This window comes from Coptis chinensis, chromosome 2 (genome assembly GCF_015680905.1).
Source record: "Coptis chinensis isolate HL-2020 chromosome 2, ASM1568090v1, whole genome shotgun sequence".
NCBI classification, from domain to species: Eukaryota; Viridiplantae; Streptophyta; class Magnoliopsida; order Ranunculales; family Ranunculaceae; genus Coptis; species Coptis chinensis.
Window position 1 is genome coordinate 104,781,602 of NC_141457.1, and position 19,560 is coordinate 104,801,161.

The 19,560-nt window shown below is 42.0% G+C and overlaps 1 long non-coding RNA gene across 2 annotated transcripts; it reads left to right on the plus strand.

Moving 5' to 3' along the window:
- Positions 1-1,569: 1,569 nt before the first annotated feature.
- LOC147520010 (uncharacterized) lies at positions 1,570-18,744 on the plus strand. Of its 2 annotated transcripts, none has more exons than XR_015214347.1 (4): positions 1,570-1,789; positions 1,870-1,946; positions 17,975-18,051; positions 18,418-18,744. It is a non-coding gene; the product is annotated as an uncharacterized LOC147520010 (long non-coding RNA). The 2 variants fall into 2 exon arrangements; XR_015214346.1 differs by having other exon boundaries at positions 17,975-18,046.
- Positions 18,745-19,560: the final 816 nt, after the last annotated feature.

The window sequence follows — 19,560 nt, forward strand, 5'->3', positions numbered from 1 at the left end:
CAAAATGACCATTATACCCACCTGAATTCTTTGTTTGATAAGGAATAGTTCTTGGGCGTTGGATGGGTTGTGATCAAACGGACGTGAAGAGTCATCAAGATAAAATTGTCAATTGGAGCTGTCAAGGTAGCCACCCCATATATATATATATATATATATATATATATATATATATATATATATATATATATATATATATATATATATATATATATATCGAAATCGGCCTTCGGATTGGGTTTGAGACTAAACTGATGACCGAACTGACCCTATCAATTTTTAAATATGCTTAACCAAACTGAACTGATTCATAATCATAACCGATCCGAAACCAACCGGTTCGATTCGGTCGGTTTTGTCGGTTTGGCCGGTTTTATGCACACCCCTAATTCCAACCATACACATATAGTAGATACTAATTTAAGATTTTTCCAACCCCCTATTAACCTAGTGGCTTCTTACAATGGCTTTATACTTTGCATCAAAACAAATATGTTTATCGCCCAAGCAGTTATCGTTGTATCATTTGCAATCCTATAACCAAGGAATGGGTGTCTCTACCCAAACCATATCGCGAGCATGGATTTAAACGAGTAGTGCTACATGGACCTACTTTTTAGACCTATTATTGCGACTCACACTATTTGGATAATGTTGGTTTTGCATTGTAATATACACGGACACGTCATAACTAGTAATACTCCGTTTTATACCCATTTTATATACGTTTTATATGTTTTTCCGTATAATACGAATAATAAGGTGAACGTTTCAGACCTAAGGATTAATACTCGAATTCTATGATCTAGGCTCATAATTGCGGAATAATAAGGTTTGTATTTTTTAAATGAAAAAAACACACTACAATTTTGCAAAATATTACCTTCTAAACTTATAATGTATATGTTTGGCATTTTTTTTTGTTTTTTTGGGCCGAATTTTTAAATGAATTAGAATCCAAATTTTTGAATTTTTACCAAATAATTTCCGTACCAAATTTTTGCCGTTCACAAATTTACTAGCTATGTGACACATATCTCTATATAAATCAATGATTAAGATTTTTGACACATAAATAAGATCAAATAGTAGGTCAAATAAATGGGTCCGGTATAGCATTACAGGATTTAAAGAGACTCTTTTGTATCGGAAGGATGAATATTTAGAGACCAATAATGGTTTGAAAATCAACTTTAATGTTGTTTCTTTCATTAAGTGCGACAACAATCACTTAGCATGGAAACATATTCTTCACAGATTGGAAAATGGAAAGAGACTGTCATTTCTCATAATTTTAATGAATCTTGTAGGCGGGAGTATAGAACTTTGCTAAATGGATGTGTCTACTTCATGAACCAAGAGTATTTATTCATTTATGATTTGGAGGAAGACGGTCTAAATTTCCTAGAACTAAAATTGCCCGTGTACCAATGGTAAACGGTGGGGATTCATTGGTGAATCAGCTGGATCACTTTGTTAATCAGACTTATTTCCATGTGTGGATGCTTGTTGGCGGAATTGACTGGTCATTGAACTATAGTATTGAAATTAATATGTGGGTGAAAGAGTGTTCCCACATGTACTTAGATCTTCGGATTTGTTTTTTCCAATGGTTTTTCATCCACACAATCACGAGTTTCATTCTTTTGGTGTGTTTAAGACACGGCAAGGCCTTTACGCATCAAATCAACACAAGGAGAACATATCTCTTCAATGATTTTGGAATTATGTATGGTTACCCTATCCCTTATTCCGTTCCAGCATGGCTTGTTTGCTTAAAAATTAGTTAGTAAGTGTTCCGATCACCTTTTGTATTTATACTTACTCAGTTATTTTGTTACCTTTTCTAAGGTATAGCTTATAAAGCAGGTTAGTTGTGTGCAACACCCGGTTGATACGAAGTTGTTTGGTGTAGCACAAGATAGGGACAATGGCTGTGAATTTAGGTAATTTACACTGCTTACTGCTTGCCTCTTTTACATGTTCACTCTGCTCTTTGATATTAAGTCTAATTGTTCAGTTTCCCTTCTGCACTAGTTTCTGTGTTTCTTACCAACTAGGCTGTATTTTTTTGTGCTGATTAAAACCTGATCTAGTAGTCTTTACAAAGATAAGACATTGAAGAGAATGATATCTGATTGATGGACCGTGGACGTCTATACAGAGCAACTGCACCATTCCAAAAACAACAAAACAGCATACAAGTCACTCTATTGTACTTAGATTGCGTTACTGCCGCTGCTGGATAAGGCAAAAACTTCAATGCATGAAACATCACAAGTTTTGTTGCAGCTCACTTAAGGCCGTAACTTTGCATCAAATAGTTTCCGAATTCAGTGTAAAGGTGGGTTTTGGTTTTCCTTTACATATAATGGAAGAAAGGAAGATGGGTTTGGGTTTTGGAGAGACCGAGTTCACTAATGAGCGAGCTGCCTACGTATCCTCTTTTAATTTTAAGGTGAGAGAAGAATCAGGTCTCACGTAGTTCAAGTAGGTGGTATTTATAGGCCCAAGGGAGTGTTGATCCTTGAGACACGTGTACTCTCTTGTACATATGTAGGGTGGAAATTATGAATGTGTGTTAGGTTGGTTTTAGTAGGAGTTGTATGCTGATTGGGAGTTGGTGCGGTAGTCCATATTTCCCGGTGATGGGATGTAAAGGTAAGATTTTGGTGATGATTACATTTGGTGGTGTTTTATCCGGCGCTAAATCTCCGATCATTTATTAAATCTTGAGATATTCTTGAACGAGCTTAAAGCGTACCACCTACATGAAGGGAGCTCCGCAGTCGGGTCTTGGAGGTCGATGTCACGAGTTAAGCTTATGCTCCGCTGCGTGTGCAATATTCCTTAATGAGGATATTACTCCCCTACCCGGCCCTACCGGTGATTGTTTATGTCCATGGAAACGATCTGGCGAGAGAAAACGTGTGGTGGAGCATGAGCGAGCTATGGTGAATGATCTGACTGAGATGCCGTAAAGCTTGAATCGTGTGGCATGATGATTTGGCGGGAAAGGGAAGTTGGCACGTGATTGGCGCGTGACAGAATCGTAATAGTTGGTAAAGAAACGTGTCGCCGCGTTATTCGAAACTTTGAAAAGACAGGTCCTTGGAACATGTGTGCGGGCTAGGGCATAGGCTGTAATCATAACTTCTTGGTAACTGAACGGGCGGTTGCACAAAATCAAATTTGGGACACTCGAAAAAGTATCTCCAGTTTCCTTCTCCAGCAAAAATGCAAGCTAGGGTTTCTCAGGTGAGTGCTTCTGCTGCTGCTGCCTTTTCATTTTCAATTTGCTTTCCTCTTGTTCAAGTGTGATTTGTTGAGTAGGTAGGTCGGTATTAGGCTGTAGGGTTTAAGCTTGGGTAGTTGATAAGAAGGAGACGTCACAATGTCTTATTCTGACGATACTCGATCTGAAGAGGTTCGGGAGGTCTCATTAAGTTGTGGTGAGTATGAGGATGATAAGGAAGAATCGGTGAGTCTTGGCATTCAGGTTGGGGGGGATGAGGAAGTTAAGGTAGACGAGGGTAATACACGATCTGGGTTGGAAGGTCTTTGTGGCCCGATCACGTCGGTCGAGGAGGGTTAAATGCGTCAAGTGGGTTTGCCCTTAGGGCGGTGGATCATCGTCTTTGCGAGCTTCGTTCGGCGAGGGCAACTTATGGGATCAACGTTCCCGATCACGGAGATATCTGAACCACGGTTGAGTGAAAATGTAATGTAGTGAGGAGTACGACCCTCGAATGGTGGGGTAATCATCTGTGAAGGCCACCGGTGAGGCGTATATGCAAATACCGTTCTCGAAGGCGGTTTGTGACTTCTTGGCTCATTGTTGGAAGTCTCCCTGTCGGTTGTTGGTAACACAGCATTTGTTTAGGGTGTTCGACTTGTTGAATGCGAGTGACGAATACTGCATAGGGGTATCCGACATAATTGAGCATTTTGTTGTGAGGCGATCTGGTAATTTTAACTTTAGTTTACAAACCATGACGACACGTTCTGCTGTGATTGACGGTGTAAGCAATGAGGCTTGGACAAAGAGGCCGCTGCTGCTAGTTGGCAACTACTGTGCTAGCGGATATAGGTTGCAAACTAGGATTTGTAACATTTTCGGTGGGTGGGAGTGTCTTGCTTTTGTCGCTTTACTCGGTGATTTCCTGTGATTCTAACTGACTCGTGTCTTTGCTTTGTTTGTAGATTTTTCTGTGAAAATGCGAACTGATCGTGGGGAGAAAGAGAGGTTCGCAGCGGCTGACTCGAGCACAAAAACAAGCGAAGTTGCCCGAACTTGCTCATTTCTTTGTGGAAAAGGGTGGGCCTAAGATCCGGGAAAAAAGAAAGGCTCAAAAGGACCGAGCTCGAGGTCAGACTAGGAGAGGTGTGATGGAGATGCGCGCGAGTGACTTGGTAACGCAGGAAGATAGGAATCGGGCTCGTGGTGGCCTGAGACGACCATTTGGAGGTGGTGCTTCAGGGGCTGGTGGGTCGAGCTCCCGACCTGAAGGGGGGTCGATTGATGCCCCTCTAGAGCTGGAGATGGTGGTCTTCAATCCTCGTGTAAGGAGCAGGTCGGAGAAGAGAAGAAATGACGCCTCTAAACAAGATGCTGCCCGAGTTGCCAAAGTTGCGTGGCATGCTCTTGGTGAAAGCTCCGTCTTGGCGGTTACGGTGGTGGTCGGTACGGTGCTACTGTTGCTTTCGCCCGAGTCGGGTCGCGACGAGGCGGAGTCTTGGACTTGGCCAGCTTTGGGGCGGGGTCTAGTCCGTTTCCTGTGGTACGAGAACCTAGTCCACTGGTGAAGGCGAAAGGTCCCCGCAAAGCTAGTGGAAAGTCAGCTATGGTTGCGGATGACTTAGAGTCACAGTTTGTGTATTTAGACAACAATGGGGTTCAACGAACCGCGGAGGCCCGATTGTTGTAGCTTCAGTCGAGTAAGGTATCGGCTTGTCTGCTAGAACAGATAGCTCTGGATGGCAACCGTAAGGAGCTGGATGACAGAGGGCTGGCTGATAACCTAAAGCGGATGGAAATCGCGCAATGTCTGGTACGTGGATTTGTCCCCCTTTGATGTATCTGTTCGCTTATGTACGATACTGTGACCTGGTTATTAACATATGTGTGCAATTGTAGCTTGTGAGTGGGTTTCAGAAGTTGAAAGAGATTGCTCAGTTCGTGGAGGCAGATAGAGAAACTGTGGTGAAGCTGTTAGACGAGCTGAAGAACGTTCAAGATGCCGCTAAGATGGAATGTGAGGAGCTTGAGGACCTGAAGAAAGCACACCAAGCTCTGAGTCTGGCAAAGATGTTGAAGGATACCGAGGCAGAAGATCTGAGGCTAAAACTACAGGGTGCTGAAGAGAACGTCATTACAGCGACTGTGGAAATTGGTAGGTTGAACGAGTATGCCGTACACTGCAAGAAGGTTGCTCAAGACGCTACGAAGGTTTATGGCGACACGGATCTTTGACTTTGTTGAAATTTTGAAGCGGACTATAAAGCTTTGAAAGAGGAGCATGTACATGGGATGTCTTGTACCGCACTAGAACAGGTACAGGGAGATGTCGGTAGTGTTCTCGCTTCTTCATGGTGGAATTGCGGTGGCGGTTGGTACCTGAAATTTGAAAATTGCTGCGTCCTAATGTGCTTATGAGTTTGGATTTGGATGGAGTGTCCGTTGTGGTTGAAGGGAGGGATGCTTTGAAATTGACGAAGTCACTTATGGTCTTGGAGAAACTAGTTGTTACTTTGGAGATGGCGAGTTGTAACTTTGTTTTGCTAATCTTTATGCTTGTAAGTTGTGATCTGATAAAAGCCGGTTTCACAGGGTAACACGGGCAGTTAAACTTTTCTTGCTTTTATGTGCTACCACTTTGAATGATCTGGTATCCCGTACTTGGTTTGGGGTAACCATGTGATGATGAGTATTGGTTAGCCGGGTTGGATTTCCTGAGTAGGCTCAGCAACTTGGCTAAGGAACGAACTGTGGTTGGGGCATGTCCGAACAGGTCGTTTTTTTTGCTTATATGCTATGCTTGTTGCTCGATTCTCGATTGTGTGTGTGTCGTTTGCTTGATTGAATGTATGAATGGTGATACTGCTATAACTATGCATGCCGGATGTACTGCGGTGATAACTGACCTTCAAGTAACCTGTAGGCTTGAATGAGCGTCTTGTCGTTAAATTGTCTTTAGTTTTAGGTGTAAGCCCGTAATGAGGTTACTAGATCAATCGTGACCGCATATAGAGTAGGGCGTATGATGTTACGTTCATTGTCAAGAATGGCGATATTTCCTCACGCGTGTGTGACACGTGTAGGAAAAATGAGCGATTCAAGGCGTAATGATGGCGGCGGATGGCCCGGCGCTTTGGCGTCTCAAGGTAATTATGATGTGCTTAGGAAAAAGACGTTACATAATAAGTAAAACTGCTCATAGAATACCAAAGGTATTTGCTTGTCTTCTTGTCTTAGCTCCTCTTTGCTTTAACGATGTGCACTATCTTCGTCGGTGCTTCTACAGGTACGTTTGTTTCCATTTTTGGATGTATCTTTTTGAGAAGGAGTTGGTGGATAGTTCTTTAACTCATGCGGTATTATCTCTGTTCGTAGGTTTGATTATGGTAAGGTGCCGCAACTATGTGAGAGGAGAAGGGAGTTTGAGAGAGACTTCGCCTCTGGTAATGGAGGAAATGGAGTTCGACCCTCATGTGCACGGTGCTCGTGGTAAGAGGAAGGCTATTTCTGTAGGGGCCAAAGGCAACAAGCGACCTAGGAGATCTGGTCGTCCGGCTGGTGGGACTGTATTTAGGTTGCCACAGCGGGTAGGCGACACCGATCGTCATGCTGCGGAGCGTAGCGACTGAGGCAAGGTCACCAAGTCATTGGTGAGAATTCGTCCCCGCGATTCGGGGATGTGGGGAGCGAATTCTACTACCTGGGGAAGACGGGGAAGAAGCGCACGGTGAAACGCTCTTACTGCAGCTTCCACTCGACACCCATAGCGACCAGCCTTCTGAAGGGGATCATGTTGGATGGTGACAAGGCGGAAGTGAAAGATGAAAATATGGAGACGCTGTTGGGGACGATGGACATGGCCGCTTGTTTGGTAAGCTCGTTATGCGCTAAGTTGTTGTGTCTGTTTCCAGGGCAACTTTGATCTTTAACTCTGTACTCGCAGTTTCTTGCAGGGTATGATAAACTGAAAGATGCTGTGCAAAACGTTGAGACTGATGTTAACCCGCACATCGAGCTGGGATGTATGCGAGCTGCGTGGGGAGCTGACAAGAGGAAGCTAGAGGTGATGACAAATAAGTATCATAATACTGCTGACGAGAACGCTGCGTTGGTTACGGCTATGACTGATCTAGAGGGTGAGTTAGCTAAGGTGACTGCATAGCCAAACAATGTCAAGGGGTAGCGCGCAAAGCGCAGAAGGCGTATACCATGGCCTGTGCCGAATATGCCGCACTGGATGAGAAGTATCACCTCACCTTAAGCGACCGAGGGTATGAAGCAGGGCGAAGTATCGTGTGATCTTTGAGATCTGCTCGGCACACTACTTCTACTAGTGCGGCCCCGAAAGATAAGCATGTCTTGACTGATGTTTGATGGTACAATCTATCCTTGTCTATTTCAGCTATGGAAAAAAAATATCGTGAATGTTCTTTCCTTCTCCTCTCTTATATGAGAGTTAACAATAAAGTATCTTCAGGCTTGCCTGAGCAGTTCGTCACTTTGGTACAGAGAACTGGTTTCCACGGAAGTGGCAGTTCGATGTCTTGTTAAATTTGTAATAAACACCGATCTAGATTTCCTGGGTAGACCAGCAAATCGGTGGATCTAGTTGTTCTGGCGTTGGCCGAGTATTGCTACTGATTGGGTTTGGAATACATATTTCTGCTTAATTGCTTGTAGTTAGCATCCTGCTTATTATTCATGCGGCTTGAAATAACTTAAGAGCTTGATACTTAGATTAAAGAAATGGTTTGCCTAGGATCATCGCTTTCTTTCGTGGTCATTATGTTATAAGAGAAGAAACGCTAGGAGCATTCTAGATGATCTGAGTCTAGAATTAATACTCGAGAGAGTGTTTTGCTCAGGCAGAGCGTGTTGGCTTATAGAAGCGTAATGCTCACGGAGAGCGTTCTCGTATGGTTGACCCTAGAAGTATAGGTTCTCGGCGAAAGTGAGGTTCGAGAGAGGTTGTGGAGCTCAATAGCTCTAGAGTCGCTCCGCCACGAAGAAATTCTCGTTTGGTCGATCCTAGACATATAGGTCCTTGACTTAACAAGACTTGGAGAGGCTGTGGAGCCTGTAAGCTCCAGAGAGCTGTCTGCTCATGGAGAGCGTGCTCGTTTGGTTGATCCTAGAAATATAGGTCCTCGACTTTACAAGACTTGGAGAGGTCATGGAGCACGTGAAGCTCCGGAGAATTTTATCCGCTCCACGGAGAGCATGCTTTCGTTTAGTCGATCCTAGAAATATAAGTCCTCGACTTAACAAGACTTGGAGGTCGTGGAGCACTGAAGCTCCAAAAGAGTCTGCTCTCACGGAGAGCGCGTGCTCGCTTTATGGCCATGGTATGGCGGAGGCGTTGGACCATGTAAGTATAATCGGTGGATTCTTAAGTGCTAATTGTATGACTTTTCGATGCAAGTAAATGGAGTAGATTGTAATAGGCAACATAAGAAATTTAACCTTGAGTTTATAATAAATAAAAACGGAATATACAACATCGGTGGTTTTCTTGATAAAATTTTTCAAAGATATAAGTATTCCAAGGGCGAGGGCAACAATTTCCCTCTTGGGTTTTATCCAAGATGCTCCATTGCCTACAACGCGTTCCACGATGTATGGGCCTTCCCAATGTAGGTGCTAATTTGGAGTCGTCTTGTGTCTTTTTTAGCACTAGATCGCCATGTTGAAAAGATCTAGGATGCACTCGTTTATTGTAGGAGTTCTTCAGAGTTTGTTGATAAGATCGACTCTGATGGCGGCTAAGTCATGCCATTCTTCTAACAAGTCGACCTCGTGCTAGAATGGAGTCATTGTGTCCCGTCTCTATGAGCTCGACCGAGTCGTAGTATTTGATCGATTCGGTGGGGATTACGGCTTCGTGCCCATAACATAAGGAGAATGGAGATTAAATGCATCTTTGGACCGGTTTGTGGTGCGATGAGCCCACAAAATGTTCTCCAACTGATTTGGCCATTGGCTCTTGTTCTTTTCAATTTTTTTCTTCAAATTTCCTAAGATTGCCTTGTTCTTTGGGCTTCGCTGACCATTACTCGCAGGCGATTGTGGAGTAGAAAATGCATGAACGATCTTCCACTTGGCTAAAATTCTTTAACTATTCTGCCTTTGAATTGGGAGCCATTGTCCATCACTAGTGCATGTGGCAAACCAAATATGGTGATGATGTGAGTCCAGATGAAGTTTCTGACATGTGATTCTTTGACATGCGCTAAAGGAATGACTTCGACCCACTTAGTGAAATAGTCGGTTGCAGCTAAGACGAAGTGGAAACCAGTGCTTTTCTGTGGGATGAATGGTCCCATGATGTCCATGCCCCACATATGAAATGGCCATTGGCTCGCTATACTGATCAGCTCGCGAGCGGGTTGGATGATGTTGTGGCCAAATGTTTGGCATTTTATACATTTGAGGACGTATGCTTTGGCTTCGATCTGCATACGGGGCCAAAAGTATCCTTTGGAAATTGCTTTGTGGGCTAAAGAGCGACCTCCGGCATGATTTCCACATTCTCCTTCGTGGATTTCGCAAAAATCAATTAATCCTGTTCTGGAGTAATGCACCGCAAGTGTGGTCCACCAGCAGATTTCCTGAATAACTTGTTATGAAGTAAGCAATAACTACGTGCCTGATATGGGATTTGCCTGGCCTTGGTACGCTATACAGGGAGCGTGCCATGCTGGATGTAGTCTATGATGGGCTGGATCCATGTTTGACTCAACTATTCGCCAGAGAGAAGGAATAGATCGCTTATTGCTAGGGCGTGCTCGACTTGGTATGCAGGTCGGTCGACTACTTCATTGAGTAGTTGTCTTGGGACGCAGTTCGGTGTTTGAGTGGCTAAGTAAGCTAAACTGTCTGCGTGACGGTTCTCGTCACGCAAAAAATGATGTATGGTAGCTTTCTTAAAAGAAGGCAGTAAATGATGATCGACTTGAAGATATTTGGAAAGGTTACCTTCATGGGTAGTGTACTCTTTTGCAACCTGGCGAACGACCAGTTGCGAGTCACTAAAGACTTGGAGTTCCTTTACACCGAAATGAAATACCATCTGAAAGTCCCATGATCAATGCTTCGTAATCCGCCTCGTTGTTGGAAGTTGCGAAGTCAATTCTAACCGACTTCTCTACCATAGTTCCATCAGGTGACACCAAGACGACCCCGATGCCATTCCCGCCAGGGTTGCTAGAGCCATCTACAAAGAGAGACCAGACTAATTTGATACGCCTTTGTGGTGCGCAAGCTCGCTACGGTTCCCAATTTGGGTCATCGACGTGGAAATCTGCTAGGAAATCTGCTTTCGACTTGACCTTTCTGAGAAGTTCCAGGTATGAACTCCATGTGGTGTTCGCCGAGCTCTTCGGCCTATAATCGCCATCTGACGAGTTGTCTTGTTTTTCTTTGTGGAAGATTTTCTTCAAGGGGAGGTCGGTAAAAGTACTTTGATCGGATATGCTTGAAAATACGGCTGAATTTTCTTGCGAATACAACAAAGCAAGTGCGGCTCTTTCAATGAAAGAATAATTCTTTTCACCGGCATGAGCATCTTACTTGTAAAGTAGATCGGTTTTTCTTAGTTGTTCTCCTCTTTGAAGAGAACCGAAATATGGCGAAGTCCGATATTGCCGGATAGAGCCCCCGTTTCTCCGTCATTGGTTTGGCTAAGACCGAGGCGTGGTGAGGTACTCTTTGAGAGTGGCAAATGCTTGGTGACATTGATCATTCCATGAGAACTGCTCGCCTTTTTTGAGGAGTTGTAGGAACGGTCGGCACTTGTCTGACGCCCTGGATATGAATCGGTTGAGTGCAGCGACCATGATTGACAACTTCTGTATATGTTTCTTTGTCTGTGGATCGGGCATGTCTAAGAACGCTCGAATTTGGTCTGGATTTGCTTCGATCCCTCGCTGTGATACCTGATATCCTAGAAACTTTCCGGAGGACACTCCAAAGAGGCATTTCTCTGGGTTCAGCTTCATTCGAGTTCGGCATAACCTGGAGAACGCTTGCTCAAGGTGAGTGAGGTGGTCGCCTGCTTTCTTGCTTTTGACGACCATGTCGTCGATGTAAACCTCCATGGTATCTCCTAACATGTCTTGGAACATGTCAGTTACCAGACGTTGATACGTTGCTCCAGCGTTCTTAAGGCCGAACGGGAGGTCGTTGTAGCAATAAATTCATTGCTCTGTAATGAACGAGATTTTCTCTTGATCCTCCTCGGCGAGTGGGATTTGGTTGTATCCGCTGTACGCGTCCATGAAGGAGAGAAGTTCATGACCACAGGTTTGGTCGACAAGTCGGTCAATGCGAGGTAGGGGAAAACTATCTTTTGGTGTTTCTTGATTTACGTTCGTGAAATCGACGCATAGGCGAAGTGTTCCATTCTTTTTGGGGACCGCGACAATGTTGGCGATCCAGTATGGATAGTCTACTTTTCTGATGAAACCGACTTGCTTGAGTTTGTCGACTTCGTCGTTGATGGCTTTCTGAAATCGCAGGGATAGTCGGCGAGGCCGTTGGCGAACTGGTCTAGCATTGGGATTTACATTTAATCTATGACATGCTACATTAGGATCTATTCCGGGCACATCTACATACGACCAAGCAAAAACATCTTTATTCATGGATAAGAAGTTTACAAGCTGGGCCTTGACTGTGGGGTCAAGATTAGCCCCTACATAAACGAACTTGGGGTCGTCTTCTGTTCCTAAATTCACACGCTCTTTTTCTGCAGCTGGGGTGGCTGCGTCTGATGGTGATGTGTCTTTTGGCGATTCAATCTCTGGGAATGTTTTATCGCTCTGAGAGACGGTGTGATTGACAGCTGAGGTTGGAGCGACTTCTGTGGCGACGACAACAGGGGCTGGGGTGGCCTCTGTGGTCATAACAACAGGGGTAGGCGTGATCTTTGGAACCGGGGCTGGTTGCATGATACTTGATGGTGCGACCGCCGGGGTCGTAAATGGTGACACGACAACATCTGATGCGATCTCTGGGGCTTTGATCGATGGAATAACGGATACTGGATTGACGTTTGAGGTCTTGGCTGATGAAGTAACGACTACTGGAGCGATTCCCGAGTCCGAACGCGAGGAGAAAGTCTTCTTCTTTGGAGCCCCAGCGTTCAAGGTGCAGTTTGGACTTTGACTCTGGCAACTAAGTCGTTCACCATTGTATAACTGGTAGGCTTGTGCTTTGTGTGGATTGGTACACTGGCGGTCTTACTTGCTGATAGGATTTGATTACAATGATACGCTTCGAGCTGATTGCTACGAAGCTCCATCATTCCTCTAGGGCCTGGAAAACGGAGAACTTGATGCAGTGTTGATGGTACAGCTTGCATTTTATGGATCCAACGCCGTCCTAGTATGGCGTTGTAGGACGACTTGATGTCTAGAACGCTGAAGCGTGTATTGAAGCTGACTTTGTCATCTTTGGACCCTACCGATACTGGGAGTATGATGTCACCGACGGGGTCGGCCCTGAAGCCATTGAACCCGTAAAGGGGGGCAATCGGATCAATGAGGACTGATTTGGGTAAGCTCATCTCTTGAATGGTGTGGTAGAACAAAATGTCGCACGAACTCCCAGGGTCGATCAGGACACGCTTGACTGTCCAGTCGCTAATCTTGACATGGACGACAAGTGCGTCGTTGTGAGGGAGGCAGACCTTGTTGAGGTCGGCCTCTGTGAAAATGATATCTCCTGTGTTGCGACCTGAGCTTCGCGGGGCATGTGCTGCCTGTGAAGTGAAATGATACACTTCTTGAAGAGCGCCGACACGACGTCTTTTCTCTCTGGAGGAGGTTACAGAATCATCTGGGAAAGTAATCATATGAATGGTTCTAGCATTGTCGCGATTTGACGAGTGCTGTCTTCGCTCGTGGTGAGAACGGTCTCTGGGACATCCTCTGCTTTGAGGGCGAGCTTGAACCTCTTGGTGGTTATGGCGAAGTGGAGATCGATTGCGTACTCGGCGAGCCATAAGTTTATGGCGCAAGTCTCCGTCAGGAATGTTGGTGTACTATTTTATATGACGGCCAGCTTCCACGAGGTCCTGGAGATAGTGCTTAAGCCCCCAGCATGCATTGGTTTCGTGGCATTTTGCTTTGTGGAATGCGCAGTGGGGCTTGTCAGGTCGATCTATTGGTTGCCTCACATCTGGTCGGAAATATGAGGCTCGCTGGATCTTGTCCAGTATGTAACTGGGGGAGCGTGTCAAGACAGCGAACTCTTTGCTGTTGTCCGGTCGGTTACCTGCCTTTGGTGCAAGCGACCTGGATCGCTTTTTGGCACGTGGGGTGTGATCAGAGATCGCTGCCACCTCCTGGTCCTCGGCTAAGCCATGGAGCTTCAAACTTTCTTGCAATTTAATATACTTGTCTACCCGAGCGTACAGTTCGGACAGCGTTTTTGGGCGTTCTTTCATCAATGATCTGGAGAGGTCAGTATTACGCACTCGACAGGCGTTAGAAAATGCCAGTGTGGCAAAAGACTCTTTCAGGCCGCTTTCCATACATAACAGTTCGGCCTTGAACCGTCCTAAGAATTGGCGAATGGTTTCATCTTCCCTAAATGATAGCTGGAACAGTGAGTCAAGATCCGCTTTCTTTCATCTCTTGTGCACGTATTGATTGACCGGCAAATCGGTCGAAAGTCGCTTCAAAGGTTTTGATAGAATCAGACTCAAGTGAGAATAACCAATTAAGTGCGCCATCCTTGAGACTGGCTGGAAATAATCGACAGTGAAGGTGATCAAACTCGGGTGAATTGTAGAGCGCCAGACTTTGAATGTAGTGAGCCACGTGCTGACCGAGGAACGTGCTGCCATCGTACATTGGGAAACGTGGCTAGACAAAATCTTGAGGAGAGGGTTTATTAAGGACCTCGGCACTAAACGGAGACGCGCGGTATGTCTTGAGCATTTTTTGAACAATCTGGGTCGCATCCTTTCTTACTGCACTCTGGCCGATCCTTTGCGATAATTTGTTAATCTGTTGATTAACTTCGTTGATGCCGTTCTTAGCGACATTACCGACTGGTTGTTGTTGGTAAGCATCTACTTGTGCTCGTAAAGCAGCATTTTCTTGCCTGAGCAAGGAAATGTTCTCGTTTGTTAATCCCAGTTGGTCGGCGAGGTTTTGAACTTGAGCTTCGAGGCTTGCCATGCTTCGTGGGCTTAGGGAATCGTTGGTTTTTTAGTGTTTGAGTTTTTGTTTGAGTTGTGTGAAAATGGTTTCTCAAGTAATCGAGACCACAGACGGCGCCAATGTAAAGGTGGGTTTTGGTTTTCCTCTACATACAATGGAAGAAAGGAAGATGGGTTTGGGTTTTGGAGAGACCGAGTTCGCTAATGAGCGAGATACCTACGTATCCTCTCTTAATTTTAAAGGGAGAGAAGAATCAGGTCTCACGTAGTTCAAGTAGGTGGTATTTATAGGCCCAAGGGAGTGTTGATCCTTGAGACACGTGTACTCTCTTGTACATATGTAGGGTGGAGATTATGAATCTGTGTTAGGTTGGTTTTAGTAGGAGTTGTGTGCTGATTGGGAGTTGGTGCGGTAGTCCATATTTCCCGGTGATGGGATGTAAAGGTAAGATTTTGGTGATGATTACATCTGGTGGTGTTTTTATTTGTGGCTTTCTGTCTCCATTCATTTATTCGTCTTGAGATATTCTTGAACGAGCTTAAATGTACCACCTACATAAAGGGAGCTGCTCATAGGTCGGTCTTGGAGGTCGATGTCCTGAGTTCGCTTATGCTCCGCGCGTGTGCAATATTCCTTAATGAGGACATTACTCCCCTATATTCAGCATGAAAGCCCCTGTTCACACCAGAAATCCCGTGAAAAGAAGCAATCCATCTTGAATGCAAATAAGCATATCATCCCATAGCTACTGCAGTTGTGTCTTGGCAAAGAACTTTAACAGCAAAATTCCATAAGCTATATCAAGATTGCTTAATGTCCAAGTTGTTGCTGCAGTTAGAAAGCCGACGTTATAGATTTGAGGTAGCTAAACAAGATATTTTAATTCAATATTAATCACGGCCGTTGGTCAAGTGTGGAGTTACTGACTCTAAAACCTATGATGGCAAGATTACATAATATGGATTATGGTGTATACCCAGCAAAGTTTTGGCCTTTGGCTAGAGAGAGTTATATATTTACTTTTGCCTATAAACAGGAGCCTTGTTAATATATCATTACAGGTTTGTGGAAGTTGATGGGTTAATGCATCAAGTCTTGTCTTGGAAGGTTCGCATAACGAAGGAAAGTATACAAAGGAAGAGAGGCATAACCCTTGTTTCATTATCTTCAGAGGGAGGAGGCAAGAGAAGTGAGCAGAAGATACCCTCAAAATCCTTCGTCTATTGCCTGTAATCCGTATGATACGCGTTTTCAATCGAGAAAGAAAACTTAGTGCAACACGAAATGACCTTCCAGCCACAATTCTATAACTATCTATATCACCTCTCTCTATATTAAAGCAGAGTACATCACAATCTCTTTCCTAGATGGTGCATTCTTGAGACATAGATTTCTCCTCTTAAATTTTGTTAAGGTTTGGTTACTTATATTAACTAGGAATATTTGAGAAGAAGATGAACTGAAAAAGGGTGACCTGAAAAACTACACTGTGAAGTCAGAAGTGTCTCACTAGATGGAGGTCAAATTATTATTGGATTGACTTCATATTTAATCTGTAGTTTTATAAGACATTGTAGTCTGACATATTAAAACTTTAGACAGATCCAACGGTTAGATTTCTGTCGAGGCGTGCATAAGCGTGATAGGTCGTAGTGTTTCTACACCAGAAAAACTGCGAAATGGCACAATTTTTTTTTTCTGCTTAGATGGTGAACTTTTCGTACTCGGATTTGTATGAAATTTAATCCATAGTTTCCTGACACATTGTAGTCTTCCATATTAGATTTTTAGATTTATCCAACGGCTTAACGGCTTGATATCTGTCGAGGCTTCCATTAGTGGGACTAGTCGTAGTAGAAACTACACCAGAAAACTGATGGGCGCAAATCTTTTGTTCTCGCTTAGATGGAGGTCAACCTATTATCGGATTGACCTCAAATTTAAATACATAGATTCTTGATATCCAGTTAAATGACATATACAAATTTTAGGCAGATCCAAGGGTGGATTGTCTGATCAAGGCATGGATTAACAAGGTTGTTAGAATTAGCTAAAGTTTAAAATGGATATAGTTGGGTGGTTACATGATGGCATTAGATGGTCAGTGATTATTATACTTTCGATATATTCTTACTATTGTGGAAATATTTGTGTGGAATGAAAAGATATCTATATATTTTCTTTTATCGTGATTATTAAAATATTTGGAGAATTGGTTAAGAACTACGAAGGCTTGATTCCAATCCTAAAAGATTTGGATACATAGACAGCTTTGAACAAAAGTGCAGCCACTATATCTATAATATATATATTAGTTTGTGCGATAACTATGTGATTGTGTTAGAAATTACTGTTGTTTTGAGACTACATAAATATATATGTGTGAGATAGAAGTTATATATGAATATATACTTTAGTATATGTGGATCTGTTTTGGACATTAGTGTGTGTGGACTTGAATTTGGGCTAATGAACTATTTGTTTACGATATTGTGTACATGAGTGTGGTTATGTAAATTGTATTTGTTTGATTATAAGTCTATTTACATTCAATGATATTTAAGTGTTTGATTTGCCTTGACGCGCAAAAAATGACTCTCTGCATGTGTGGTCTGTTTTGACATGAGTAATGCTAGTATAATTATAAGTGATAATAATATTTTAATGTGTCGCCCACATCTTTAGAACTCTCCACGCCTCAGGATTTGGTAATGAGATATTATGACTTGTGATGTCATGTGATAGATGAGTATTTATTGAATGTGCCATGAATGACCCAATAGTTTGGACTGCCCTAGAGAGGAACTAAAATATTCGCCTTGCGGGTTAGTTGTATTCCTTGAATGTACGGGAATGTAGGTTTGGGTATTCCTTGAATGTGGCGGGAATGACCCAAGGTATTCATTGAATGTGCCATGAATGCCCTGAGATTTTATGGCCAAAGAGGCTGTGATTATGTGTATGGAAAGCCCAGAGATGGCTGTGATATAGTGATACTCGGTGGGAGAGAGGCACACGTGTATGTGTGATTTGACAAATGTGTGAAATGCAAATCGTGGAGTAGGAACTAAAGGTTGGGTTGAGCCTGTTTATAAATGAGTCAACAAGATAATTAATAAGTAAAGTGAAATATTGATTTTACGTATGAGTGAGTTATTGCCTATGAATATTTATGTATTATGATGTATATGCTTTCTTACAAAGAAATATAGAGGTGGTTTGTGTGAGGTTATGGATGTAAAATGTGACTGGGAATAATATTATTGAATGCTTGTGATCTTTTCTGTGATTGTGGAATGACGGTAAAATGATATGTTATTATGAAAGCATTAATGACTTGTAATAGTCTGAGATATATAGTTATGCACTTGGAAACTTTATGACGTAATGATGTCATATGAATGACTACCCTTGATATAGGTATTATGATAAGTAGTATTCCCCATATGTGGGACGAAATAGGTTATATCAATTAGACTTAAATGTCTTAAATGAGATTTGGTTATGAATGGAAATATGTCTGACTGAGATAAATCATTTTATTGTGATGTCTAACTTTGTTTTGCAGGAGGGTATGATCTATTAATCTTTTCTGCAGAGACGTAAATATCCTACCCTAAGACGACGTGTTGGCTTAAATGTAAGGTATACCAAACTCATATTTAATTATGTTATCATATGTGCATTTAATAAATGGAAGTAAGTGGTATTTATGTTGTGAGTTATTTTGGAAAGTGGGAATGATGAGTACTGTTATATGATATTCTTGGAATTTGTATATTGGGGGTAAAATCTTACTTGGGAAGAAACTACACGCCGTTTTGACCATTTCAACTTGGAAGACAATATAGTTCCGTTTTGGAAAACATAACTATATTGTCTTCCAAGTTGAAATGGTTGGTAATGCTATATTTATTTATTTGAAAGATTATTATATATATTTTGTTGTTAGTCTACTCATACTAGCAAATTCAATTTGCTGACCCATGTTTGCTTTGTTTTGCAACGTAGGTGTGTTCTTGGGAACATAGATGGTGGAGTGCAGTGGATAAGGACACGTGATTTGGAGTTGCTCTTGGAGTCTTCTGGTTTAAGATTTTATGAAGGGTACGGTTTTGTTTTGAGGCAAATGTAATAGAGTTGGTGAGTTTCTTTGTAGTTTAATAATGTGATTTAAGGATTGTTCATTTTAGTTTTCTTTTGATTTCAGTTTTGTATATATTGTGTTTGATAATAGGGTTTTGGGTTTTGTTTCACCCCGGGTTTCCAGATAATTAAATATAATTGTTTTAAATATTGTCTGGAAATTTGGGGTGTGACACATGGGTACCCGAACCGAAATCGAAACCGATTAGTATGATTTCAATATATAAAATTTAGTATTATATTACATTTAAGATAATCAAACTAATACATTATAATATAAAATATGTTTCTTACGTATAAAAGTTTATTAAATATATATAACATAATAGTGAATGTGTGTTGTTAAATGTATATTTTATAACAATACGTTAAACAAGTGTATCATAGATGTTAATAATAATGTCAACGTGTATATTCTGAACTAACTAATATATTTTATATTTATTAACTTATGCATGTATATATTTAAATATGATACAGTACACATGCTTGATATATTGTGGTACACGCACTTATTATAAACTAATATGTAGTGTTTATGTTAAAAATTAGTGATGAGATGTAATTGTAAGACGTATGTACTCGCACGTTCGATTTAAAATATAATGCGAGTTAATACACGTGTACAAATATATGTGTATGCACGTAAAATATATCAAGGTAACAAATATATGTGATTGCACGTGTACACGATCGAGTTAATACAAGGAAACAAATATATGTGTATGCACGTAAAAAAAAATCAAAATTTTGGGGTTAGATATTTGATTATTTTAATTTCTATATCAAAACTTTAAATTATCACATGCAGAGTGGTAAATGTTTTAACGTGTATGATTGATATATGTTCATATATTGATGTAAATATGATTGTTGATACATCACTAATTATACATAAAATATTATCATGTAGGAAAAAAAAAACAAGTTTTAGTGTTTAAATGATTGAAATTGTTTAATAATCATAATAAATAATAAAGACCCGAATAAGAACCGAAACCGATAAAA